The sequence below is a fragment of the Helianthus annuus genome, chromosome 16 (genome assembly GCF_002127325.2).
Source record: "Helianthus annuus cultivar XRQ/B chromosome 16, HanXRQr2.0-SUNRISE, whole genome shotgun sequence".
Taxonomy (NCBI): Eukaryota; Viridiplantae; Streptophyta; class Magnoliopsida; order Asterales; family Asteraceae; genus Helianthus; species Helianthus annuus.
Genome location: NC_035448.2, coordinates 164,158,158 through 164,185,898, shown reverse-complemented (window position 1 = coordinate 164,185,898; position 27,741 = coordinate 164,158,158). Strand labels below are relative to the sequence as shown.

At 40.4% G+C, this 27,741-nt stretch overlaps 1 non-coding gene across 1 annotated transcript; it reads left to right on the top strand.

Moving 5' to 3' along the window:
• Positions 1-6,316: 6,316 nt before the first annotated feature.
• On the top strand, positions 6,317-6,420 carry LOC118488664. The gene has a single exon (XR_004885208.1). It is a non-coding gene; the product is annotated as a small nucleolar RNA R71 (small nucleolar RNA).
• Positions 6,421-27,741: the final 21,321 nt, after the last annotated feature.

The following is a 27,741-nucleotide window of genomic DNA, read 5'->3' as shown; positions in this document are numbered from 1 at the left end:
TTGGATATATAGGTAACCCCTGAAATCTCATTTGAAAGGTCTCGTGTTCTGATATACTAGGTTTTCATACTCAATGATGTCTGGGGTATTATTCCGGAACTTCTGCTGAATGGAAGTTCTGACCTAGTCCTTGAATAATACTTTTATCAAATGCTTGAAACATAGCATAAACCCTCAGCATGCAGATGAAACAATAAAATTGATAGTCGCTGCTGTTGTAACTAAAAGATCCTCTAAAGGGGACATACTGAAAAGTCGAAGCTGATATCTCTCTGCGCATACGGAAGTATCGACCTGAGATCCCTCGGCCCTCGCATACCTAATTTATGTACAGATATCATTATAGTATAAGCACCTGTAAGACTGAATATTGAGATTCTGGATACGGGAGTATATTCAAGAGGTAGGACACATGAATGAGTTTAAGTTCTTAAAACACCTAAATCGTATCCTGAATTAGTTGAAATTTGTATGAAAATTTAAATGGATCAGTATATCGACCATCTAAGTGAATTGTTTAATTCTTAACGTGTAACTAAGCTCAGCGGTACTTGTAATTTGTCAAAAACTGATATGATCCTCTGACACATACTCAAACAAAAATATTATTTGTAAATATGTTTGTACATATTTCTTTACTGCGTTATATTTTCCGAAAATACAAAAAGATTTTGATTTATGCTTTATTTTCGACAACCGATGTCTAAGATGCTGAGTTTCAAAATCTTAGTTAGCTGATTGTGTTTCTGAGAATAAAACAAGTTCATTAAGTTGAAACTTGAAATTTTCATAAAAAGAAATTCAAAAACAGTTTGTGATATCTCCAAGGTCATTAACTTGAACTTGGATGATAAACTGTGAGGGAGTTGGATTCTTTAATGCTGCCATATCTGTAAAGTTGGTTGATAGGGGGAGTGGATTAGAGAATTTGATTGATGGTTTAAAATGTTGTTTACTTATATAGTGATTGAGTGATTGCAGAAAAAGTCTAGACTACGATCCCGAAAGCAAAGTCTTAGGGGGAGTCTGAAGACAGGCATGAAGCTAGGAAGAGTTTGTAGCTGGAAAGCTAGGTGTCGATCCCTAAAAGCACAGAAGCTTGACGAAAGGGGGAGCCTGATGATGATAAAGCTGTTGATGATAGAGCCAGTAATGAGATTCTGGTATAAGAGTCAAAGAGAGAAGCTGATCAAAGAGAAAGTCTGAAAGATGCTTTCAAAGTTACAATCGGAACGAGAAGGCAAAATGATCAAGACTGAAGAGGTGTTAGTTTGGGAAGACAGCAAAGCAAAATCCCAGCCTACTGATAGGGGAAGTCTAAAAACTTAAAGGCAGGAGCAGTTTCTGAATCTACATTCAAGGGGGAGCTTGAAGGTTGTTAAAGATTTAGAGTCCGTACTTTATGCCAGCTGTTGATGGAAGTTAAAGATTGAAGAAAGCTTTACAATGTCAAGACAAAGACGAAGACTAAAGACTCGACGCCGAAGACTTCGTCAACATCCAAGGGGGAGTCTGTTGGTGCACTGAATGTCTGCTGACTACGTCTTATCGAGTCTTATGTCTAGATAGGTTAAACGAGTGCACAAACGTGATAAAATTAGGGTTAGTATAGGTTGAAATGGTCCTGGTCGTTTGAAAGTTACCTGGCCGTTTGAAGCTTGCCTGGCCGTTTGAGGAGTGTCCGTTTGAACAAGTCATGTCACGTTCAAACGGAAGGGTCTTAGTCTATATATAGCTGATCATTTCAAACGGTCATTAGGACTAGTATGTGTGTGTGAGCGAAGGTGCTGCCGGATTTTTGTCAAAATCATTGTAAAAGCTCACAATCAGTAATAGAAAGAAAGATTGAAAGGAACAAGCTGTTTTGACTTGGTTTACTTTGATTCCGCCTCTGTAAACTAAGATGAACTACCTTAACTGACATTTAAGGTCACCGGATCGGTCCAACAGAGCACTGTACAGGTTATAGTCTGGTTTTAACAAGAACTTTTTCCCCTTATTAAAACCAAGTTCACTGTAACCAATGGCTCTGATACCAATCTGTCACACCCCCAAAATCCACATGCAGAGTATCACCGCTTGGAGGCGTGACTGACCAGGATCAAGCCACCAATCATATTGAACAATACAATTAAATAATTAAAACCATATGCAATATAATTGGTGTTTCAAAATAAACCAAACATATCTAAGAAATCAGCGGAAGCATAGTAATGATCAAATAACCAACATATAGTTTTAAGTTCAAATGTTTAAGTATGGAACATAACAGTCCATAATCCCACAACAACCGCTCTTCCCTGTGCAAGCTCCATAAGCACCTAACGACCTGCAAGGCATGTAACAATGAGTCAACAACAAAGTTGAGCGAGTTCACAGTTGGTTGTTTAGTTTTATCAGTTCGTTTTGAAATCATATGTTGTTTCGTAAACCACGAGTTAACCAGTACTTCCGTTACCTAAACCATAACCATAATCAGTGGGGGTCTTCCCCTGTGAACCACTAGACCATACCATATCGACTACTAACAAAATATAAGTTGTGCCCTGCATCAGTGTCTATCATCACTGACAGTTTGCTATAGTCCATTAGTACACGCCCGTTCGAACGACACGGTGTGAGGTTTGTTAAACCTAATAGCGCTTTTAACTAATGACCCGCTCGCCATCGGCCTCGGTGATTAAGTCGATATAAAGAGGAGGGACTTCATGATAGATTTTCGTCTAGTAAGTTAAGGTTGTTGTCTTACCCAAGGAGACGAACGTACATAGTTCTACCCAAGGAGAATACGCATGATATATAGTGGCATCCTACCCAAGGAGGATGGCCGTACATATTCTACCCAAGGAGAATATGTAGTTTTCCGTTTTAGTTCTTTAACCCATTCCCAACCCTTGGGAATCCCATGCCTTGTAGAAAGTGTGAACTCACCTCGGTTTGCTTGGTATGCTTAATTACTTGTGCACAATTAATTCAATCAAAGCCTATAGTTTGCACATACACACAAATCAGTTGACATTCACATGTTCGACTAACAGGCAAGATCATCACGTTCATGCAAGTAACAACTAACTCATAGAATTTATCAGTTATACAAGTTCATGCTAGTCATGCTTATCATCTAACAACAGCTAACTAACCTAGTTAACCCTTAACAGACTTAACTGAGTTCACTGTGCAGTTTACGCATCTGACGAAACGCCCCCTGTTTCGTCGAAATACCCTTATGACGAAACTCCCTTGTTTCGTCGTTCTTTCCCTCGGCGAAACTCCCCTGTTTCGTCGTGATTACCCTCGACAAAACTCTCCTGTTTCGTCGTGATCCCCGTCGACGAAACTCCCTCGATTCGTAGACATGTGTTTCGTGGACAAGCAACTGTTACGTCGCGTAACAGTTTCAAACACAGAAAACCCTAATCCTCATTAACAGCCGTTTCACACTATCACCGAACAAACAATTATCATTTAATGCAGTAATCATTGATCATCATATATGCAACCTGTACCCTATGCCTAACAGCTTGCTAAACATTCAGACGATCTACACAATCATCACATATATATACGGTTGATAATCATTCATATATGTTGGTTCTCTATTATAAAGGATCATCATATGATTATGATCTAAATAGCATGACCAGATTTTACACTAGCATTCATTAACATGTACCACCAATGTTTATATATCAGATTCATGAAACCCGAATCAACGCAACATATGATCGTAATTTCTATAGCAAACCTATATTCACAGAACTTTTCATCAATCAAACACACACATATATATATATATATAATCATGTATCAATCAGCCAAAGAATTATGCAATCTATTAAACGAGAGTGTAGCTAACCGAGATAGAGGAATAGTGGATAGATCGCTAGAGAGGGCTTGGAGAACACAAACTGCCGTCACACAGAAGAGAGGGCTCTAGGGTTTTCAATTCTGCTAAAAGTGTGACGAGTGAAGCCGTTTCGTGTAAATATACCCACATTAGCGTACTGGGCCCTTAGTGGGCTTCGGCAAAAGGCTGGGCCGGAGAAACACCCGTTTCGTCGAGGTGTTTTGTGACGAAACAAACCCTGTTTCGTCGATGTGGGTTATGGCGAAATACTTGGTTTCGTCGAGCTTATACAAGGTGAATTAGTTTAAGGTTTTAACTTATTCATATATGTTACATATCATATCACCAGGCATATCGACACAAAAGTCACATAACGATTTAACATATCACAACGTGTACGGTTACAAAGCAAACAAGTCGTGTAAACAAACAACTTAAACAATTAACGTGCATTGAATGCGAAGATGGAATCTTGGAAACTCGAGTTGTCACAACGACCCCGTGTCCAGTTACCTGAACTGGGTGTTTTCTGCAGAACCTTAGGCACGGGGGCGTGTTGGGCTGAGCACGGCCCCGTGCTGAACTTGCTGTAATGAAGAAAAATTGTCGAGAGGCTCTGTTTTTGAGAATGGGGTGTGAGTTCAAGTTTCCCTTAGTAACCTCCGCCATTTCGAGTGTGTTTTATTCCTGAAAATTAAAGCTAAACTAGAAAACATAAAAGTTAATCTAAACTAAAACTAAGGATAGTTCCGCGGAATGCCTCCGTGGTGCGCCACGTTTATAAGGGTCCTTGGCTAGACCCAAAGTCGGTCATATGTTACCCAAGTGGGATGTTTTGCATCTCATGTTGCACCGTCGGAGAGCATCATCCAAGCTTGAGTCTATGACATTCATGTAGTTGACCGGGTCGTCGTCTTCTACTCTTTTCCCAACCCCGAACTCTATCTCTTTATCCCCAACCCCCAATGTTAATTTCCCACCATTCATGTCTACCATTGCGTGAGCGGTGGCTAGGAATGGTCTTCCTAGAATGAGTGGTACTTCGGTATCTTCCTCCATATCTAGTATGAAAAAGTCGGCCGGGAAGACAAAGTCTCCGACTTTACCAACAGATTTTCGGCGACACCTTGTGGATACTTGATAGACCTATCGGCAAGTTGTATGTTTGTGGGGCTTGTTTTACCTAGTCCGAGTCGGTCAAACATTGATGCGGGCATGAGATTGATGCTAGCCCCAAGATCGGCTAGCGCATTGCGTATGGGTGATTCCCCAATGGAACAAGGGATGGTGAAGCTTCCGGGGTCGATTTTCTTTTGTGGGAGTTTGTTAAGTAGTACGGCGGACCATTCTTCACTTAAATTAATTAATTGCAGTGTTTCAATTTTCCTTTTGTGAGTGAGAAAGTCTCTCATAAATTTTGAATATTTAGGCATTTGAGTGAGGACTTCCACAAATGGAAGATAGATGTGCAATTGTTTTAGTAAATTTATGAATTTTGTGAATTGCTCATCGGTCTTTTGGCGAAGTAACTGACCGGGGTAAGGCACCGGGGGGTTCTTGGTAGGCTCTTGATTTGGCGGAGGAGTTGTCTCTTTTTGGGGTGTTGGTGAAGTTGCGGTTTGGTTAGACGGACTCTTTTCAGATGGAGGTAGTGGAGCCTTCTCGGGACCTACGGTACGGTTTCTCAATGTGATGAGATGCACTTGTGCCTTTGGGTTGGTTTTGGTATTGCTGGGTAACGCACCTTGTGGTCTCTCGAAGAAATTTTGAGCTAGTTGATTTAGTTGTTTTTCGATGTTTTGAATACTAGCTTGTTGATTCCTAAAGTTTGATTCCATTTGTTGGAATCGATCCGAGTTTTTCTTTTCAGTGTCGGAGATGAGGCGTGAGATAGTATCTTCAAACCTCTCTCGTCCCCCTTGTTGTTGTTGAGAGAAATTTTGTGACTCATTTCTTGGTTGTTGAAAGTTTGTTCGTTGGTTCTGGTTTTGTTGGTTACTACTATTGTTGGGTTCTCTGCAACCAAGGTTAGGGTGGTTACGCCATCCTTGGTTGTAGGTACCCGTTGGAGGACCTGACGGCCTAGGTCTATTATCAATGTAGTTTACCGTTTCCGTTTGATTATCCATTTCTTTCATACAACTCCAATTTTCATGTGGTCCACCGCACCCTTCACAAGCCATAACCGAGACCGTTTTTTCCATTTCTAACTTTTTGATTTTTGAAGAGAGGGCCTCGATTTGGGCTTGTAAAGAAGTGCTTTCATCTACCTTATGGGCGCCCGGGGCAATAGATTTTGTGCCTCGGGGAGTGTGCCACTGAAAATTGTTTTGAGCAATTTCCTCAATTTGATTATAAATTTCATTTGGGCGACGATTACCTAGAAGTCCCCCAGAGCTAGACTCAACTGTTTGTCTTGTGTGTGGCAACAACCCATTATAGAAAGTGGATACTTGTTGTCATACCGCAAGACCATGATGCGGGCATTTTCTTAATAGGTCCTTGAATCTTTCCCAAGTTTCATATAAGGATTCCTCGTCCTCTTGTGAGGTGTTAATTTCAGTCATTAATTTAGCCGTTTTAGAAGGATGGAGATACTTATACAGAAACTTTTGGGCTAGTTCATCCCAAGTTTTTACCGAACCACTTGGGAGGGTGTTAAGCCAAGCCTTAGCTTGGTCTTTTAATGAAAATGGGAACATTCGGAGGCGGATGGCGTCATTTGATGATCTGTTGATCCTAAAAGTATCACATATTTCCAAAAAGTTGGTAATATGTAAATGGGGATCTTCGTCCACAACCCCATGGAAAGTTGCGGAGTTTTAGAGCATTTGTATTAAATGTGGCCGAAGTTCGAAGTTGTTTGCATCGACATTCGGTGCATTGATAGCGGCGCCGAGATTACCTACTGTGGGTCATAGATAATCCATTAGGGTACGTTGATCCGCCATGGGAAGTGGGTCTCCCGAAACTTTTCTTGGATTTTAGCTTTAAGTCTTTTTCTTAGAAAGCGTTCGGGTTCGTCTAGAGGTTCTTTTATGTCTTTATTGGAACTGGAGCTCATGCACTGCGTAGGAAGTTCAGGTGCAGTGCCTGGGTTCCAAGTCCTACGATAAAAACAAAAAGATTGCTGGTCAGAAGTCTCACCATGGCCCCGTTGTCGCTGAGCACTGCCTCGTGGTCGTGGTTACATTGATTGTTTTCCAGATCCCAGTTACTGGAGTGTTCAACATGGCCCCGTGCTGCACCAACACGGCCCCATGGTTACCTCTCTGTAACTCAGAAAACAAAAATTGCCAGTAAGGACGCTGAGCACGACCCGTGTCTGACCGAGCACGGCCCCATGCTGCAGTCTGCAGAAGCTGAAGAATTTTGAAAATCCTAAAAAAATAGAAAAATAAGAAAAACGATTAGGCCGTTGATTCTTAACTTTCTTAAAATCCTTGTGTCCCCAGCAACGGCGCCAAAAACTTGATGCGTGTGTAGCGTTATATGTTTTTGTTGATATTTTAAGCCCTTTTTAACACATCAGTCAAGTTTTAAATTTATAAAACACGATATTCTACTAATACTAAACACACATATGGGCAAGTGCACCCATCGTGAGCGTAGTATAGTGTTGGTAAGATACCGAGGTCGTCCAAGGACACAAGAGCTTTTAGTACTGGTTTATCCTCAACGTCTAATCAAATCAAAAGTTTTAGAAAAGGTTTTAAACATGAAAAATAAAAACTAAAAATGCTGAAAAATAAAAAAAAATAAAAACAGATAGACAAGATGAATCACTTGGATCTGACTCGCCTTTAATGTAACCTTTGATGATTTCCGCACTTTTACACTTTTTAAGAGATTATCTTAGTTATAGTAGTAGGCCCCTCTTTTGAAGGTGACGTTACCCTCAACCCAGTGGTTTGAGTCAGCAAGGATACAATCCAAAAGGGTCGGAATATTGAAAGATAATTAATTAAGTTATTAATGCGTAATGTGGTAGGCCCCTCTTTTGAAGGCGACATTACCCTCGGCTAAGTGGTTTGAGTCAGCAGGGATACAATCCCAAGTAGCCGGGTTAGTGTATTAATAGTAGTTTACATATGAGGGGATCAAGCCATTCGCACCCCCGCCATCCAATACTAGTGGGTATTGAAGGAGGTCCTAGTAAGCTTGATCTAGGTCCTTGCAGGATCTATACACTGAACAAGGCAAGAACCTTACCAAACCAATCCCTTAACTCCTGACCAGGTAGCCAACATATCTCTATATAGACCATTGAGATATGAATGGTGAAAATCTTTTATTTTATATAGGCAGTAAAATAATGCCAAGACACCATGGACAAATGATAAGGAAGTTTCACCTTCAACATAAGAAACTAGTTATTTAAGTCATTAATACAAAACCAAATAAAAAGTGCGAAAAGATTAAAAATCAAAAGTATTACATTAAGTGCTTGTCTTCACCAAGTGAATTAAGAGACTTAGCCAAACATGGCCTTTGATTGACAAGAACTCTTACGATCAATCTTGGATCCCGAGCCTACTACACACACTCTAAGGTGGATGATGGATGATGGTGGTGGATGTGGGTGTTGTAGTGGTGGTGGAGTGGTGATGAAGTGGGAGAGAGGTGTTTTGCCAAGGGATGCCTTCGAAGTGAACCAAGCACCCCTATTTATAGCATGTACAGAAGCCCGGACACCGCCTCGTGTCCGCTGGACACGGCCCCGTGGCCATCATCTTTCTCTTTCTTCATTAATTACAATTGTCTGCATTAGGCTCCACACGCCCCCGTGTTCGCTGGGCACGGCCCCGTGGCCAGAAGCGCGTATCTCTACTATCAAGATTTGCAAGATTCTACGAATCTTAGCGTTGACTGCAGCCCGTGTTGAGTTGGGCACGCCCCCGTGCTGGGAATAGAAGCTTCTACCACTTTGTCATTTTCTGCAGACACCTGGCCACGCCCCTGTGTCCGCTGGGCACGGGGCCGTGGTCAGCCTTCTGTTTCTTGTTTTTGCTTGGGAATATGATGTCGAGGGGTCGGGTAAGCCACGTTTATTCATTCTCTTTGTATTTATGTTAGATTTTGCTGCATATTTGTTCCTTTTGTTCATTTAAGCTCATTTGGTCCTGAAAATACAAAAGGAAGACAAAAGCACACTTTTCCAACATTAGTACTAAAAAAGGGTTAGTTTTATGCCTCACTTGATGTAAATTATATGTTGCATTTTACACACATCAGTAAGATACCGAGGTCATCAACGGACACAAGAGCTTTTAGTATCGGAATATCGTCGACATCTATTCAAACCAAATATGGAGAAATTTTTTTTGTTTTTGTTATTAAATAAATAAAAATAAAGAGGTAAAACAAATAAAACAGATAGACAAGATTGAATCACTTGAATCGACTCGTCATTTATGTATCCTTTGATGATTTCCTCGCATTGAGTTTTTTAAAAGATTATCTTAGTTATTGTGGCATGTCCCTCTTTTGGAGGCAACGCTACCCTCAGCCATATTGGTCTGAGTCAACAAGGATACAGTCTCACAAGGCTGAATTATTGAAAGATAATTAAGTAAGTTATTAACGCAAATAGTGGCATGTCCTTCTTTTGGAGGCAACGCTACCCTTAGCCATATTGGTCTGAGTCAGTTGGGATACAGTCCCACAAGGCTGGTTTAAAGTTTTAAAAGTAGTTTGTTTATAATGGATTACAAGCTGTTCTCACTTCCCCAGATTTGATGTTATCTGCCTCAAGGGAAGTCCTTATAAGCTTGAATCAAGTACTCACAGGATCTATACAACGAACGAGGCAAGAACTTTACCCAACCACCCTTCTAACCCCCTTCAGGGCAGTTAACGCGCTTCATATAGATCGTAAAGACACGAATGAGTGAATCAACAAAACATCAAGAAATGATTAACTAAAGTCTACCTTCAATATAGAAAAACTGGTTATTAAAGTCATTAATACAAAGCCAAATAAAAGATTACCATAGCTAGGAAATCAGAAGTAATATATAAATGATTTTGTCTTCACTAAGTGATGTAAGAGACAAGCAAAGCATCGCCTTTGTTTGACAAAAACTCTTACTATCAATCATGGATCCCGAGACTGCACACACACACACTCTAAGGATGAATGATGGATATAAGTGGTGGATGATGGTGGTATTGTTGTGGTGGAGTGGTGGCAAGTGTGAGAGAAATGGTTAACCAAGGGATGGATGGCAAATGAGCCGAGCACCTCCTTTTATACTTGAAAACAGTAGCCTCACAAGGCCCCATGCCTGAGTGAACCGGCCCCGTATCCTTCCCTTCTCTGTCTTCATTTAATGCTAGTGTCAGCTATTCTGCACACACGGCATCGTGTGTCAACGACACGGCCCCGTGTCTTCTGTACTTGTTATGCGGACCCCGATTTACGAATCTAGGAGTTGACCACGGCTTGTGCTTAGGGGACACGGCCCTGTGTCCCTTGTCATTTTCTATTTGTCTTTATTCTCTTGGATTCTTGAGTAGGGGCACGACTCATGCTCGGCTGGCACGGCCCCGTGCTTGAGTTCTAGTCTTGTTATTTTGTCATTGGGGTGAAGCTTGGGGGGTTGTATAGTGCGCCAACTTCATTTCTTTGTATTTATGTTGGTTTTTGCCGTTAATTTATTCCTTTTGTCCGTTTAAGCTATTTTATTTCTGAAAAGGTGCTTTTCATTGTTTAGTTTTGATAGTCAAGATTAAAAGAGCTTCAATGGATAAAAGGAACAAATTAACGACAAAAACCAACATAAATACAAAGAAAAGATGTTGGCATACTATGCCAATCCCCCAAGCTTCACCCAAAGACAAAATAACAAGACTAGAACCCAAGCACGGGGCCGTGCTAGCCGCGCATGGGCCGTGACCCTACTCAAGATTCCCAGAGAATAAAGACAAATAGAAAACGACAAGGGATGCGGGGCCGTGTCTCCTAAGCACGGGCCGTGGTCAACTCTCAGATTCACAAATCTGGGTTCGTACAACAAGTACAAAAGACATGGGGCCATGTCATTGCTACATGGGGCCATGTCGTTGTTACACGCGGCCGTGTATGAAGAAGAGCTGACACCAACATTAAATAAAGATAATGAATGGAAGGACACGGGGTCGTGCCAACCAGGCACGGGGCCGTGTAAAGCTACTGTTTTCAAGTACAAAAGGAACTGCTTGTCACATTTGCAAACCATCCCTTGGCAAAACACTTCTCTCACACTTACCACCACTCCACCACCAAAATACCACCATCATCCACCACTTTCATCCATCATCCATCCTTAGAGTATGTGTGTAGTCTCGGGATCCAAGATCGATAGTAAGAGCTTTTGTCAAACAAAGGCAATTCTTGGCTAATCTCTTACATCACTTGGTGAAGACAAAATCATTTATGTATTACTTTTAATTTCCTAGCTTTGGTAACTGTTTATTTGGGTTTGTATTAATGACTTTAACTACTAGTTATATATATTGAAGGTGAACTTTACTTAATCATTTCTTCTGTTTTGTTTATTCACTCATTCGTGTCTTCATGGTCTATATAAAGCGCGTTAACTGCCTGGAAGGGGGTTAGAAGGGTGGTTGGATAAAATTCTTGCCTTGTTCAGTGTATAGATCCTTCGAGGACTTGATTCAAGCTTATTACTTCCCCCAATTTAATGCTATCTGCGTCAAGGTAAGTCCTGATAACAGAGCTTTTCTTAGTTTACTTTTGATTTTCAGGATTAAAATAGCTTCAACGGAAAAAAAGGAACAAATTAACGGCAAAAACCAATATAAATACGAAGAAAAGAAGTTAGCACACTATACCAGTCTCCCAAGCTTCACCCCGAAGACAAAATAATAAGACCAGAACCCAAGCACGGGGCCGTGCTAGCCGGGCATGAGTCGTGCCCCTACTCAAGATTCCCAGAGAATAAAGACAAACAGAAAACTTCAAGGGACACAGGGTCGAGATTGGTATGTAGACCGTAAAGACCCGAATGAGTGAATCAACAAAACATGAAGAAATGATTAAGTAAAGTTCACCTTCAATACAAAAAACTAGTTATTAAAGTCATTAATACAAAGCCAAAAAAAAGTTACCAAAGCTAGGAAATCAAAAGTAATACAGAAATGATTTTGTCTTCACCAAGTGATGTAAGAAATTAGCCAAGCATGGCCTTTCTTTGACAAAAGCTCTTACTATCGATCTTGGAACCCGAGACCACACACACACTCTAAGGATGGATGATGGATGAAAGTGGTGGTTGATGATGGTACTTTGGTGGTGGAGTGGGGGTAAGTGTGAGGGAAGTGATTTGCCAAGGGATGGTTTGAAAAGGAGCCGAGCAACTCCTTTTATACATGAAAAGAATAGCTTTACACGTCCCCGTGCCTGGTTAGCACGGGCCCGTGCCCTTCCATTCTTTGTCTTCATTTAATGTTGGTGTCAGCTCTTCTTCACACAGCCCCGTGTGAAAACGACATGGCCCCATGTCTTATATACTTGTTGTATGAACCCAGATTTGCGAATCTGAGAGTTGACCACAGCACGGGCATAGAGGACACGACCCCTTGTCCCTTGTCGTATTATGTTTGTCTTTATTCTATAGGAATCTTGAGTAGGGGCATGACCCATGCCCGGCAAGCACGACCCCATGCTTGGGTTCTGGTCTTGTTATTTTGTCTTTGGGGTGAAGCTTGGGGGATTGGTATAGTGTGCCAACTTCTTTTCTTCGTATTTATATTGGTTTTTGCCGTTATTTTGTTCCTTTTGTCTGTTGAAGCTCTTTTAATCCTTAAAATCAAAAGTATACAAAGCTAAGCTCTTTTAATAGGACATCCCTTGAGGCCGATAGCATCAAATCGGGGGAAGTGATAAGCTTGAATCAGGTCCTCGCAGGATCTATACACTGAACGAGGCAAGAACTTTATCCAACCACCATTCTAATCCCCTTTCAGGCAGCTAACGCGCTTTATATAGACCGTAAAGACATGAATGAGTGAATCAACAAAACATGAAGAAATGATTAAGTAAAGTTCCCCATCAAAACAAAAAACTAGTTATTTAAGTCAATAATACAAACCCAAATAAACAGTTACCAGAGCTCGGAAATCAAAAGTAATACAATAATGATTTTGTCTTCACCAAGTGATGTAAGAGATTAGCCAAGCATGGCCTTTGTTTGATAAAAGCTCTTACTATCGATCTTGGATCCCGAAACTACACACACTCTAAGGATTGATGATGGATGAAAGTGCTGGATGATGGTGGTGGAGTTATGGTAAGTGTGAGAGAAGTTCTTTGCCAAGGGATGGTTTGCAAATGAGCCAAGCACCTCCTTTTATACTTGAAAAACAATAGCTTTACACGGCCCCGTGCATGGTTGGCACGACCCCGTGTCCTTCCATTCTTTGTCTTCATTTAATGCTGGTGTCAGCTCTTCTACACACACGACCCCTTGTGACAACGACATAGCCCCGTGTCTTCTGTACTTGTTATACGAACCCAGATTTACGAATCTGAGAGTTAACCACGACCCGTGCTGAGGGGACACGACCCCATGTCCCTTGTCGTTTTTTGTTTGTCTTTATTCTCTGGGAATTTTGAGTAGGGGCACGTCCCATGCCCGGCTAGCACGACCCCATGCATGGATTCTGGTCTTGTTATTTTGTCTTTGGGGTGAAGCTTGGGGGATTGGTATAGTGTGCCAACTTCTTTTCTTCGTATTTATGTTGGTTTTTATCGTTAATTTGTTCCTTTTGTCTGTTGAAGCTCTTTTAATCCCGAAAATCAAAAGTAAACAAAGAAAAGCTCTATTATTAGGACTTCCCTTGATGCCGATAGCAACAAATCGGGGGAGGTAATAAGCTTGAATCAGGTCCTCGCAGGATCTAGACACTGAATGAGGCAAGAACTTTATCCAACTACCCTTCTAACCCCCTTCCAGGCAGTTAACACGCTTTATATAGACCGTAAAGACAAGAATGAGTGAATCAACAAAACATGAAGAAATGATTAAGTAAAGTTCACCCTCAAAACAAAAAAAAAAACTAGTTATTTAAGTCATTAATAGAAACCCAAATAAATAGTTACCAAAGCTAGGAAATCAAAAGTAATACAATAACGATTTTGTCTTCAACAAGTGATGTAAGAGATTAGCCAAGCATGGCGTTTGTTTGACAAAAGCTGTTACTCTCGATCTTGGATCCCGAAACTACACACACACTCTAAGGATGGATGATGTATGAAAGTGGTGGATGATGGTGGTGGAGTTGTGGTAAGTGTGAGAGAAGTGTTTTGCCAAGGGATGATTTGCAAATGAGCCAAGCACCTCCTTTTATACTTGAAAACAGTTGCTTTACACGGCCCCGTGCATGGTTGGCACGACCCCATGTCCTTCCATTCTTTGTCTTCATTTAATGCTGGTGTCAGTTGTTGTACAAACAAGACACCGTGTGACAACGACATGGCCCCATGTCTTCTGTACTTGTTGTACGATCGTGAACTTTACTTAATCATTTCTTGATGTTTTGTTTATTCACTCATTCGTGTATTCACGGTCTATATAAAGCGGTACTTAGATTTACAAGTGCCACTTGAGGATCTACTAGTGGACGAAACATTACACTTCGTGGAGAAGCCTGTCGAGATCATGGACCGAGAAACCAAGAAGCTCAGGCGCTCACGCATTCCCATTGTATTGAATTATGTTATTGAAAAATTGCCGACATCATGGTACCAATTTTGAGCACGATGATTGGGCATTCTTGGAACAAATGGCGGTCACATCAAAAAGGAAAGCTCAATCGTCAAGGAGAGCACGACCGGCCATTACCCAAACTCAAGTGCATGCGGCGGAAGATGCAAATTTACAAACCACAAACCAAATCTATGATGTTTGTGCACTTTGCAATGAATTGGGGCATGCGGCTGAAAATTGCCAAGGAGTGGAAGGGCAATATAAGGAGGTTAATGCAATACAAGGTCAAGGTGGGGGTGGTAGAAATTATAACATGAACTCAAATACTTTCCACCCTGGGTTACGAAACCACCCGAACTTTCGATATGGGAATCCATCAAATCAAGCCAACCCGAATTTTAAAGGAAGTCAAGGAAACTTTGTTCCATGCCAACTGTTCAATAATCAAGGTGGGTACCGAGGCAGGAGCAACCAAGGGTTTCAAAGACAATATCAAACTGGTCAAGAGCATGGTGGGTCGTCGGGTGGAAATGAACTGATGGAGATGTTGAAGGCGATGCAAACGGAAATGCAAAAGCGAAATCAAATGGATGATGCTCGCATTCAAAAGGATGAGATCCGTGACAAAGCAATTCAATCTTTGACCACCCAAATGGGTCAACTCACAACCGAAGTGGCGAACTTGAAAAAAAGGTAAAGGTCAGTTACCAAGCGACGCTAAGGTAAACCCTTCTCATACTTCATCTTGTAATATTAATATTAATCATGTGAGTGTTTTGAGAAGTGGGATAGAGTATAAAACCAACCCTTTACCGGGTTTGGTTGTTGGGGTGGTTGAGGACATAACGGGTCAACAAAGTGATGATGAAAATGAAACACCTAAAATTTCTTCTAAAAAACCTAATTTTGAAAAACCCGTAATTATTGAAGAAACAAAAGATAAAAATGAGGAACGGGGATCTAGTCAAGTTCCATTTCCTTTGGCTTTGTTAGATCCGGGTAAGAAAAATTTTATTTCAAAACGGGGTCCTCAAAAAGAAGAAATGTGGGAGGTGTTCAAACAAGTTAAAATAAATCTTCCACTACTTGAAGCAATTAAACAAGTACTCGCTTATGCAAAGTTTTTAAAAGAATTGTGTACCCAAAAGAGGCAGCAAAAAGTGCCTATATGGGTTGATTTGACCGAGCGGGTAAGTGCGGTTTTAAAGGGAGATCTTCCTCCTAAGCTTCAAGATCCGGGAACGCCCTTATTAATATTCAAGTTGGAAATTTTCAAACGGCGAGGGCATTACTTGATCTTGGGGCCGGAGTAAGTATTATACCGGGGGGCTTATATGACCAATACGATTTCGGTCCATTAAAGCGGGTTGAGACAACGGTTGTTTTAGCCGATTTGTCTCATAAGCTTCCCCGGGGTATTGTGCGGGATTTTATTGTGAAAGTTGATGAATTTTATTATCCCGTTGATTTTCTTGTGTTAGACTACTCATCCGTGGACCCAATTCAACAACAAAATGTTATTTTGGGTCGGCCATTTTTTAACACCGCTCATGCCGTAATTGATTTTCGATTTGGTATGGTTGACATGACATTCGGCAATAGAAAGATGTGATTAAATGTTTTTACTAACGGATCTAATTCTTTTGGTGGTGATGAGTGTTTCTTAGCAGATATCATTGACGGATGCGACCCGCATGAATACGAGGAAGATGTGTTGGAACCATGTGTTTGTGATTGTTCTTTGCAGGTACATATGTGTGCATTGAGAATGGAAGAAAAGGAGCAAGAGGCTCTAGCGGTCAAGGAAGGAAGACCGCCATGGACCCACCAAATTGAGAATTTGCTGGTGGAGATTGATTCGGGTACAAAGACTTCGTTAGAGTGTCCACCACAAGTGGAGTTGAAGTAGTTACCAAAGCATTTGAAGTATGCGTTTTTGGGGGGGACAATGACACTTTACCAGTGATCATTGCCTCTAATTTGGAGGTGGCTCAAGAAGAAGGTTTGTTGCGGGTGTTAAAGGCTCATAAGGCAGCCATTGGATGGACGATAGCCGACTTGAAAGGTATTAGTCCATCCATTGTCATGCACAAGAATATTACCAATGAAGATGCAAAGCCTACCCGAGAAACACAAAGAAGGTTGAACCTGAACTTGAGAGAAGTTGTGAAGAAAGAGGTAATAAAGTGGTTGGATGCGGGGATCATTTATCCCATTTCGGACAACGCATGGGTAAGTCTGACACAGGTAGTGCCTAAAAAGGCCGGCATCCAGGTAATTAAAGATGAACAAGGCGAGCAAATTGCCACCCGACCGGTCACCGAGTGGCGAGTTTGCATAGATTATAGAAAATTAAACGCCGCCACCTCTAAGGACTATTTCCCGTTACCCTTCATTGACCAAATTATTGAAAAACTTTCGGGTCAAAAATATTATTGTTTTTTGGATGGGTATTCGGGATATAACCAAATTACGATCCACCTGGACGACCAACACAAAACCACGTTTACATGTCTGTATGGCACATTTGCTTTTTGGCGAATGCCATTCGGATTATGTAACACCCGAGCCACTTTTCAAAGATGTATGATGAGTATTTTCTCGGACATGGTCGGGGAGTCTCTTGAAGTGTTTATGGATGATTTTTCTATCTTTAGCCCAAGTTTTGAGTTTTGTCTCGACGAGTTAGAAAAAGTTTTAAAAAGGTGTGTCGAGACAAACTTGGTGCTAAGTTGGGAAAAAAGTCACTTCATGGTTCAAGAGGGTATTGTGTTGGGACATGTGATTTCAGACCCGGGGATGGAGGTAGACAAAGCAAAAATTTGGGTAATCTTATCTTTACCTCTACCAAAGAATGTTAAGGGGGTGGGATCATTTTTGGGGCATGCGGGATTTTATAGAAGATTTATTAAAGGTTTTAGTGTTATCACCAAACCTTTATGTAATTTATTATTGAAAGATGTCCCTTTTGAGTTTAATAACGAATGTTTGCAAGCTTTCAATGTTTTGAAGGAACAATTGGTGAAAGCTCCCATTTTGCAACCGCCGGATTGGTCAAAGCCATTTGAAATCATGTGTGATGCTAGCGACACAACAATTTGAGCGGTTTTGGGTCAAAGAGTCGACAAGAAGCCGGTGGTCATTTATTATGCAAGCAAAACTTTGTCTGAGGCGCAACTGAATTACACCACAACTGAAAAATAATTGTTAGCGGTGGTGTATGCCTTGGACAAGTTTCAATCATAACATATGGGGGAGCAAGGTGATCGTTTATTCGGATCATAGTGCGGTTCGATATTTGATGGATAAAAAAGACGTGAAGCCCCGTTTGATCCGTTGGATGCTTCTTTTGCAAGAATTTGATTTGGAAATTCAGTATAAGAAAGGATGTGAGAATGGTGTGGCAGATCATTTGTCCCGAATTCCGTTGGAAGGAACTGACAATCCGAGCGAAATTAATGAAAGGTTCCCCGATGAGCAACTCTTATCCGTTTCGACCGCACCATGGTACGCTCATTATGTTAATTATTTGGCCAAGGGTGTGATCCCAAGTCATTGGACTAAGAAACGAAGGAAACAATTCATGGTCCAAGTCAAACAATACATATGGGATGAACCGGATCTCTTCAAGATTGGGCCCGATCAAGTGATTAGAAGATGTGTTCCCGAAATGGAGGTGCTAGAAATTTTGACCTATGCTCACTCATCGGCATGTGGGGGTCATTTTAGTGGACACAAAACGGGTTATCGGGTTTTAACTTGTGGGTTTTATTGGCCTACAATTTTCAAAGATGCTTGTGAATTTGCCCGTAATTGTGTCAATTGTCAAAGAGTAAGAAATATCTCTAAACGGGATGAAATGCCTTTACAACCAATTTTGGTGGTTGAGGTATTTGATGTGTGGGGCATAGATTTGATGGGTCCTTTCCCAAATTCAAACGGGTTCTTATATATCTTGGTCGCGGTAGACTACGTGTCGAAGTGGATTGAAACAATAGCAACAAGGACCAACGATCATTCCGTGGCATGCAAGTTTGTTCAATCTAATATTTTTGCTCGATTTGGGATCCCGCGGTTTATAATTAGAGATGGTGGTTCACATTTCAAAAATTTAATTTTGGGAAATTGTTGAAACGGTATAATGTGAATCACCGAATCGCTACTCCTTACCACCCTCAAACTAGTGGACAAGTTGAAGTGTCCAATAGACAAATCAAGGAGATTTTGATGAAAACGGTGCGGGTGGATAGGAAGGATTGGTCAAGTAAGTTTGATGATGCACTTTGGGTATACCAAACGGCTTACAAAACGCCGATTGGTACAACTCCGTATCGGATGGTTTATGGGAAAGGGTGTCATTTACCGCTGGAGTTGGCTCACCGGGCATTATGGGCAATAAAAACGGTGAATACGGATTATGATGAAGCGAGGCGAATTTGGAAACTTCAATTGAGTGAGATTGAGGAGATAAGGGATAGCGTATGAATGTGCATTTGCATATAAAGACAAACTAAAAAAGGTTCATGATGCAAAGATAAGAAGAGAACTTTTGAAGTAGGTCAAAAGGTGTCGTTGTACAACTCTCAGCTGAAGTTATTTGTGGCTAAATTAAAGAGCAAATGGATGGGTCCATACATAATCACACTCGTGGGCAAGTTTGTAGATGTAGATATTCAAGACTTTCAAACCAACACGAAGCAAACGGTAAATGGGCACCGGCTCAAACCGTACTTGGAAGGGAACGGCATCAACAATCTCGAGTTTGATAAGGTGGGCTACCTCTTACGCCTATTGGATGACGAAGAAGTTTAAAGAAGGCCAGGTTCAATGTGTAAATGCGTAGTTTAGCTAGTTTGTTTTTAAAACAATTATCGTACTCGCTCTAACTTGTGTTCGAAACAAGTGTGGGGAAATTTGTACGAATTTCTTAAACACGGTGTTGAGGACAACACGAGTTTTTCATGGGGGGTAGGGTATAATTTTCTTGCTTTTTGAAAACATAGAAAAACCATAAAAATTATAAAAATTTGAAAAACGAAAAAAAATAAAAAAAAACAAAAAAAAAACAAAACAAACAAAAACTTGAAAAATGAAAAAGGATGGTTGCCCAGATAGCGCCATAGGCTACGGTGTAGGCCGTAGCTTACGGTGGTAAGCTTGTAATAAAAAAAACCCTACGGCCATCTTATACTGCCTTACGGCAGAATTTTGAACCAAGTTTCACCGTAACCTACGGCGATTGCCGTAGGCTATGGCGCGCAGTGAGAGTCAAGGGGCGGACATGGGTCGCTGTTTATATAAAAAAATTATAAATCACAATTCATAACTCACGTGACTTTTCCCCTAACCATTAAATCCCTGACATCAATCCCCAACCACATATCTCTGTCATCATCTCGTTCATCTTCCATCAACCCTCACAAGAACCCTAACTACTTCAACCTTCAATCCTCCATAACTTTCTCATACCTCCAGCAAATCAAGTGGTTTTTGAGTCAATCTTGGCTAAAATTTCGCAAGGATTCCAGATTTGTGATTGCAGTTTGAAGATTCCTCTATTTTGGTGTTCGATTTTGGACATTTAGGTCTGAAAATGTTAGGGGTTTTGTGGGAGATTTCTTGTTTTCTAGGGAATTTCTTGTGTGTCTTGCATTATTAACTCAATGTATGTGATTTCTCATTCTTTTTTTGGTGCATTGTGAGTTAAAGGTTGTTATGATTATTTATTCTTACACATTTTCTTGATGATATGAATATTGTTAGTTTGTGAAGTGTATGGTTGTAGATGTAGGGTGATGTCTAATTGTTATAATTTTTGGGAAAATCTTTCTATTATAGAGACATCATGCCCGAATTTTGTTTGAAAAGATAAATCTTGTATCCTTTACATCTATAACCATAGTGTCAAGCAAGTGTGGGGATGTTGTTGAATGGGAACTTATGGGGTTTTGTTGTGTTCTTGTGATGTGTTCAGGAAACGGGAAAGAGCAAAGGAAAAGGGGTAGCTAGTTCCTCAAGCCAACCCGAGGCTGAAGCTTAACAAAAATGAAGAAGATTGATTCGCGCGGGTGACCCGGACTCGGAAGAAGATGCACTACCACGGGGCCCCAAGCCAGATTGGACATCCGGTTCTTTACTTGAGCAACCAGTGGAATGGCACACAGATTTGTTCCACGAGTAGATGAACAAACTGCAACAACGCAAGGAAGCTTTTATCTATGAAAAGGAAGTAAGAGAGGTTGATTTCGGGCCGTTTGGGATCACTGATAAGTTCAAGGCATTGGGATGGGAAGCCGCCTTGAAGAGCTATGATGGGGAGGTTAATAAATTTGTATGATAGGGAAATTCAAGAGTGGATGGCCACTCTTACATGTCCTCCTTTCAAAGCTCCTTCAAAAATGAAGCTCATAGGAACGGTGAATGGTGTAAGTGTTGAGATGTCGTACGATTCCCTGCGGCGAATTACAAAGTTTGACAGTAAACCGGCAAATCAATACATTTTTCCGCGGTTAGAGGATTTGTACTTTAATCCTCAAAAGCACCCACAGTGGCAACACATGCTTGATTATTTATTCATATCGGGAACCACTAAGGGAAGCTTTTATGGAGGAACTTAAGGATCGAAGCGAAGTAGATGTTGGTTGTGTGTACACAAAACATTATCCCGAGGTAGGGTGACAAGGTTGAGGTGAGGTTCGTGGAAGTTCTGGTGCTCTATATGTTGTTACATGGGTCCCCACTTGTCCCCTTTCGGTTGCTTGTGTTGAACAATATTTGGATCAGTTGGAATAGTGGGGAACGAAAGATTATCCCACACTGTCAGTTAATCACCGCCCTGTTGAACTTGTACGAGGCGATTGGATCGGAAGACAAAGGGTCTTATAAGAGATTTAAACCGTTCGACTTGACAAACTTAGGACCGGGGTGGGAATATAAGCAATCGGAATGATATCATAAGTTAAAAAGTGACGGGCAAAGATGGAGGGCATTGAAGGTGGATGCCCGTCCATTACAGCCAGGGGAAGCTAATGAGCCCGAGAGTGGTGATAAGGTTGAGAGTGGTGATGATGATTACCGAGAGGATACGTTTACGGTTGATGTAGAGATGGGTGGAGCCGGGCCAACCGGCGGTGTTTAGGGAGTAGGAACACAATCTGGATATATTGGGAGTGTATTCGATTATGCACAACAGCTGTACGACCAATACTTGGCTTATTCAGGTACTATGGAGCAAGTGGTTGAATGAAGACGGCCTCCCACATTTGCCGACCGGTCCGATTCAAATCAGATGCTTTTGACCACCAAACGTATATGGGAGCGAGCATGGAAAGGGCTTTAAAGCAGAATTATGATCGACAGGAACAGTGGAACCGTGCCCACATGTACGCTCACCAACAAGAGATGAACAACCGCTACCTTGATGACTGACAGAGATGCATGCATGATGCTTGGCATTCAGGCCAACCGGTTGTATCTGACTAGCCAATTGTGGACTACTCCACACTACCGCCGTATGATGGTAGTGTCACATACCCCACCCCACCATTGCATCATTCACAGTGGGTGGATCTACATACGGGTATGGGACATCAACAAGCCAGTCAAGAAGGAGATCAAGGTGGTAGTAGCAGTGGCTCATTCGGATTTAGAGAGTTCGCGGATGTGATGACATCTATCTTCGGGCCTCCTCAGCCAAGATACTACTGATCAGGTCGTGTCCATCTCATCTTGTATATTTGTGTATATTATCGTGTTTCATGTTTATGGTTGGGTGGATGGGTGGTGTTTGAGGTGTTTATGTTAATGGGGTGTGAAAGAATGGTGGTGTTGCTATAAAAAGAATATAAAAAAAAAGAAATCGGGGATTTAAGAAAAGAAGCTAAAATTGATGTTTTTGGTGTTTAAGTGATCTTCCCTTCAAAACCATACATTGGGGACAATGTATCCAATTTTGGGGATGAGGGGAAATTTTGAAAAATTTGTGAAAATTGTAAAATTTAAAAAAAAATCAAGCGAAAAATGTTCCAAAATGAACATTTGAGTATTAAACCGCATGACACACCAGCAACATGTATTCCCTTGTTCTTTCTTGGTGAGAGTTGTGCCACTTAGTGAATTTATTAGAAATATTTTTCTTGGATGAGAGTGGCAATGGGTGGGGGTACATTAGAACTTGTGCTTGAATTCGGTTTGAGGCCTTAGCTTGATATGTTTGTGGAAAGGACAAGGGCATTTAGGTAGCCTCGTCAAGGTGTGTGCGAGTGTGGGATTTGGCGGGGGTTTGGACTTTTAATAGCCATTTTGAGCTTTAAGCCGATCGTTTGTTAACCCGTGCCTAGTTCCTCAAAAAACAAAATCACCCGTATTCGACCCGGTCTAGTAGAATTAGCATTTTATATTGGTATGTTTGTTATGTGATGTTTCAATTGTTTGTTAAAAAATGAAAAGAAAAAAAAGAGTGAAAAAGCAATGAAAAAAAAGGAAAAAGAGATTGATGTATTGTATATAGATGTTGTGTTTAGATAGAAATAAAAGACCGGGTCAAATCATTAGCTACTACATATATTTCCATTTCCTACCCGTATGCCTAGCCGTGTTACAACCTTTAAATCCCTTTGATTCGGATGCATGTTTAGCAAATTCTTTAGGCGAAGGACCAATTTGAGTTACAAGCATATTATTGTTCAACTACCCGTTTGCCTTGAGTGTGATCTAGCGTATCTTTGCTAGTTATTACTTGCCACCGAGAAGAGAGTTATTGTGAGGGGTGTGTTATGTGCGGGTTAATAAAGAATTAGTAAATGAGGACATTTGTTGCTTGGTTTGTACTTGTCGCTTGGGCAATTGTGTTTTGTTTAAATGAGTTGCTTGGGACAAGCAACGGTTAAGTGTGGGGATGTGCAGGGTGGTCCGTAGGACAACCCATAAATGATATAAATATACACACATCTCATGCTTAATTCGGTTAATTTGTTGAACTTGGTAACTACAGTGTGAATGACTTTGTAGGTGAAGAGGGGCATAAAAGAATGGTTTTATGATGCTTGGACGGGAGCTTTCATCTTGCGGAAATGAAGTGGAAGAATCAAGAATTGACAAAGGAAACAAAGAAGACAACACCAGGCGCCACCGTAGCCTACGGCTCCTGCTGTAGGTTACGACGCTCACTGAAGTGTCTTCCTTCGCAGTAGTCCAGTACATGTATGGCGTAGGAGATTGCCGTAGGCTACGGCGGCGACCAGCGAGACTTTTGTAACTGCCCTATTTTATGAGTTTTTGTGATGTCTTTTCACTACCAATCATTCCTTATCGGTTACACAATAGTTCCAGGAGAATTTCGGGTGTTCTTCTTGGCTTGAAACAATTTCCAAACATCTTGTTAGTGTTTTTAATTCTTATGGGCATTGATACTTATGTGATGATGTTTTTCCAAGTCATGAGTGGCTAAACTTATTGTGATCATCCTAGGTTGAAGGTTTGTCTAAGACATTTGTGTTTTGATTCGTATTTCTAGAATAATAGACTTGCTATGATAGTTTGTTTATTATGGTGTGTTGTTTGCTTGTTCGTAAATTGTTAATTTGTATGCTAATCAAAGTCTAAACCATACGTTCTTGGTGCCGTTGGCAATCGAGATATCATGGGCGGGATTAGGATTGGATATTTGATTAATTGGTCATCGGGTAACAACCTCGCATACTTCTAGTCTGAGTACTTAGTTCCCTTTTATCACAACATGTAACAACACATGAGCCATGTCTATGTGGTTCTTTCTAGTTGAGTTTTAACATGAATGTCCATGAAAACCGGAAGCCTAGGATGGACATTTTTTCCTGAACTATTTACAAACCAAACTTTTCTTTGCAGTTTAATTAGTAATCTTAGTTTTCCAAATCAAACAATCCAAATCTTTGAGTTATATTTCTGCAAATTAGTTTAATTTAGTTAATTAGCAAACCATCTAGATAACACTAACTCCACAAACTCCCTGTGTTCGATACCCCCTTAGCGCTAGCTAATTAGTTGTAATTGAATTAAATTTGATTGTGACTTCGACCTCAAGTTAGTGTGCATTTGGTTTTTCGATTAATCTTAGTTCTGAATTCCTCATTGTTGATTCTATTAGGCAAATTAGGACCCATAAAATCACAGTAACTTAGTGTCACAGCGAGTGTTCAAATGAGATATATTTTCATGTTTTCATACTTATACTTTGACACTTTAATCCAAATCTGAATCCTCCGTTCAACTCCAAAAGACTCACACCTTCGTTTTCCCCATGTAGGGTAACCTCGGTGTTCCAGCGCTCTCGTCAACTTCATAACTCGCAGATTAACAAACGAAGATTTGCAAAACCATGAGTATACTCGAACACCCTTTTACTTTTTAAACTTTTGGGTGTAATACGTTTATGCTATTAAACACACGCAATCACTTATACTTTATGCTTAAATCACAAAAAAAAAAACAATCCAATATACATGCCTAATACGTTATGCTTGAATTCGTGTTTACTAGAACATTCTTATGTGGTCTACTTGTCATTAACTTTGTACAAGTCTTCCTTAACATGTATAGCGCTATAGGAGTAAACACCACCCGTATTCTTGTGGTCATGTTAAGTTAAACACAGAACGGTGATAAGATTACGCTAGCAAGAATCTTTGGGATGACAATTATAGTTGCATGCCAGTTATACGTTAATTCTTGATAACAATTATGTCATGTGGATTGTTCAGCCTTTTTTACATATGCTAGTGCTTAAACTTGTATACTCACCAATACATTTTGTATTGAACTATACTTTGAACGTGTTGTAGGAATTTAAGGAAGATGATGATGATGAAATCTAATAGGGTGGACTACAAACTCACTTTAGAAATTTAGTATTGTTGTTATAATCGTTTTATGTACGTGTTGTATTTATTTCTCAAACCATGTTGTATTTCTGTTTCAAATGTTGTACTTGAAAGTTCATTAATGAAAATGAAATTTTGATCAAGTAAATATGGTCACAAATAGTGTTATGAGCCGGTATCGTAATTGAGGAAATGTCGATACCGATTACCATACCGTAAATACCGTTACCGAAATTGAGGAAATGTGGATACCGATTACCGTACCGTATTTATAGATTCGGTACCGGTACGGTACCGGTATCGGTACCGGTATTTCGGTACTTTACCACATTGGTACCGCTTTGGTGTCATCCATTGTTTTACCTAAAAAAAATTCATGTGCAACCTATCCATTCATTATTAACTAAACTAGAGTAATATATAGAGGAATGTAAACAAAAGTTAAACATATTAAGTAGTAAAAAAAATCAAAAGGTAAACATCCATGGGTTCGACTTTTAACATCCAAATTCCAACATGTCTAAAAAATCATCATAATTGATTAAAAATAACCAAACAAAAGAAATTTGATATTGGTTTTTGTAAAACAATGTTCAAGAAAATATAACTTCATAGTGGGATCTAAGATAATAGCAAAATATATAAAATCATTATTAAATTCAGTATTAATACCGGTATTTACCGAAAAGTACCGGTACCGATACCGTTTTTTACCGATACCGAATTTCGAAAAATCTATTACCGATACGGTACCGTTTATGATCGGTACGATACCGGTATGGTACCGGTACGCTACCGGTATTTCGGTAAAAAATCTCATCCCTAGTCTCGAGCAATCTCGTTTTCGTCTCACTCCGATGTTTCCACCATCAGTTGGGGTGTGACAAAGCATTCATAAGAAAACCTTACAATCCGGGGAAAAAACATAAAGGAAATTAGCCACACATAGTTTGGTTGATCATCGTCACTTCAAATCCGTTGTTCATTTGAATCAAAGATGATAAAGTAACAATAAGAACACCCAAAATAATGTCTTGGAACCCCTAAAATTGCCTCTAACAAGTTCTAAAAAGAAAATGGTGAAAAATGATAATCAAAGCTCACCACCATACTAACTTTTATAAAAAACACTAAAATCTGCGTCTGGCCTCCACCATAAGCTACGGTGGCTACCGTAGCTTACAGTCCCATCAAAACTCCTACAGTGGGGACCTTCTGTGCTACGGTGGCACCCTTTTAAGAATCATGACTACCGTAGCTTAAGGTAGCTACCATAAGCTATGGTAGCACCCAATTTTTGCTCCATCTTGATTTCTTCAACCACTTCTCTTCCATTCTCTTTCCGCTCTCAACCATTCTTTCTACTTAGATGTGCCTTTTACACCTCTTGTGCTTGCCATGACAAACACACTGTAGTCATCCAATCCCTTAAAATTACACACTTAAACATATGATTTTTATTATATTTATATCAATTAAAGGGTTGTCCTACGGCCCACTCGTCACATCCCCATACTTACCTGTTTCTTGCCCCCAAGCAACTCATTTAAAATAACTCGCCAATTATCTTAACCTCACAATTAACTTAACACAAAATATTGACCCAATTCAAGTAAGCACCCGTCTTATTTTACAAGCTTCTCAATACAAAACCACACAACAACCGCTCAGAGTAACACTCCTGTCGGTGATATATGGTAGCTAGCAAAAATGTGCTAGAATACACTCAAGGCATATATGTGATCACACAATTATAAGCTTGTGCAATGATCGAACCTTCGCCTAGATAAATGCCTAAACATGCATGCAAATTAAAAGGACTTAAACGGTTGTAACGAGGCTAAGTGTCAAGGTATGGAATGGGGAAAATATATGTAACGAAGTGCTATGTATCAACCCGTCCTTATTATTACATCTAAACAAAACACAAAGAACTAACTACAACATCTTGCTTCCATTTTTTCTTCTTCTTCTTTTTCTTCTTCTTCTTTTTCTTCTTCGCTTTATTTTAACAATACAACTACAAACATTTTTTAAGATATTACTAAACACTAATCATAAGAGAACTACTAGGCCAAGTCTTCTTAAAAGGGTAATACTTTGGAAGGTAGGTACGGGTTATCAAATGATAGGAACTAAGCTCAATCATGGCTACTACTGGACCAAACCCCCGCCCCTCTCTATACCACACTCATATATGAAATGTATGAGGCCCAACCCCCAAATTCCCACACTCACACACATCGATACGAGGCTAACCTAATGCCTTTATCATTTTCACATACATTCTAAGCTACGACCTTGGAACGCATCTACTGCACAA